Source organism: Elephantulus edwardii, unplaced genomic scaffold, assembly GCF_000299155.1.
Source record: "Elephantulus edwardii isolate Elephantulus edwardi_28Jun2011 unplaced genomic scaffold, EleEdw1.0 scaffold00176, whole genome shotgun sequence".
In the NCBI taxonomy this organism is placed as follows: Eukaryota; Metazoa; Chordata; class Mammalia; order Macroscelidea; family Macroscelididae; genus Elephantulus; species Elephantulus edwardii.
This window is the reverse complement of record NW_006399926.1, coordinates 1,468,064-1,469,735: the sequence shown is the minus strand read 5'-3', so window position 1 is coordinate 1,469,735 and position 1,672 is coordinate 1,468,064. Positions and strand designations below refer to the sequence as shown.

General features: G+C 47.2%; 1 protein-coding gene across 1 annotated transcript in view; it reads right to left on the bottom strand.

Annotated features, from left to right (window-relative positions):
- Positions 1 to 1,672, bottom strand: part of SMG5 (SMG5 nonsense mediated mRNA decay factor) — a 32,693-nt gene that overhangs the window by 8,482 nt on the left and 22,539 nt on the right. The gene's annotated exons all lie outside the window — the stretch shown is intronic.

Genomic DNA, 1,672 nt, shown 5'->3' with positions numbered 1-1,672 from the left:
AGGAAGACTTTCACAGCAGAGAGCAGACCTTCAGCCATCAGCACCTGCAGCTTCTCCTGGATGCTGCGCTCATTCCTAGAGGAGTTCCCACTGGATTCACTTTCTTCGGACTCAGAGCCCTCTTCAGAGACTGGTGGTGGGGAAGGGAAGTGGGGGAGAGGGGGAAGGGAAAAAAAACCCAACCCCGAAATGAACAAGTAATAGACACCTGGCAACAAGCCTGGGCTGTGGGGGAGGCTTGCCCAGCCCTGCCTGGTCTCTTCTGCAAGTTGTGATACAAAAGACTTTACTTTCAGATTCTTGTCCAGTTTTTCCATGCTCACTAACTTTTACGCCAAGAACTTTGTGCCCTTTAAATATGATTCTTTCCTTCTTAACTAATCTGTGAGGCTGGTCTACAGCTACTGACTCAATCATTATTTGTCTACTCTGTGCAGGAAAGCAGGGCAGGCAAGTAAAGGCAAGCTTCAAGGAATGGAGAAATAAAGGGGCCAAAGTTAAATTACTTTCAATCTTAGTTGTTCTACTTTGTAGGTAAGCTTCTCATTTGTTTCATTCATTATTTCCTAAGCTCCAATCACATGCCAGGCTTTGTGTCAGGAACTGGAGACACAACAGACGAGACAGACAAATTAACAGACAATTTCACAGGAGTGTGAAAAGAGTTCAGAAGACTGCAGCCCACAGGAAAGAGATCTAACCTGGCCTTGAACAACTGCCAGATCAAACGACTTTTAAGCTAAAATCTAAATGGCAAGTCAAGTCAAAGGAAAGACCTGGGACAAGGGAGGAAAAGCATGTTCCACCCAGAGCGGAGCCATGTCCAAAAGCATGGAGATAAGGACAGCATTTACAACAGAAATAACATTTCCATAACAAAACTACAGTGAAACTTAAACTTAATACTCAACAATTTCATTTGCTGCCTTCGAATTGGAACCAACTCATACTGTCCCTCCAGTGGGTTTTTGGAGGCTGTAAACTGCACAAGAGGAGACTCCCCATCTTTCCCCCGTGGAGCTGCTGGTGGACTCGAATTGGAGAGGCACTGTCTTTATTAGCAGCATAGCTCTCTACAGGCTGTGTCTCCAGAGCTCCTTAAATAAGACCCCATCTTTAAAATTACCAGCCTAGTGGTGGCTTCCTGGTAAGGAACTGTGCAGTATGAAATCGCGCCGGGGTCAGCTATGGGTCACAACAACAGTGCTTGGCGGAGCTCAACAAGCACTTGCCACTGCTGAGTGGGTCCTCCCTTTGCAGGGAAGCTATTGTGCAGATAAGCCTCATTCTCATCTACCTGCCTGGCAGGGGCCATTTTCTAACTTGAAGGATCTGAGACGGTAGGTACCAGGTGAGGAAGTTGTTATGTGGCAAAGAAAGCCCCAAATCCTGAGAGCAGATATAAGATCAAGATATAGTTTGGAAGCTGAAAAAGAAAAAGTGAGCAGGCCAGAGATTTCCAGTGACAAGCTTTCATGGGCCACACCAGTCAGAAAGCTAAACTGGCATCCCTCAGCTGAGTTTCCCTGGTGTAGAAGCTAGGAGGACCAGAGCAGGATGATGATGGGAGGCACAAATACCTGGATCTGAGGGCTTATCCACATCCCCATTAACACAGGGCCTGCAGCCGACCAAGGTGTGAGGTTCGGTGGGGGGCTGAAGGAGCAGGTTG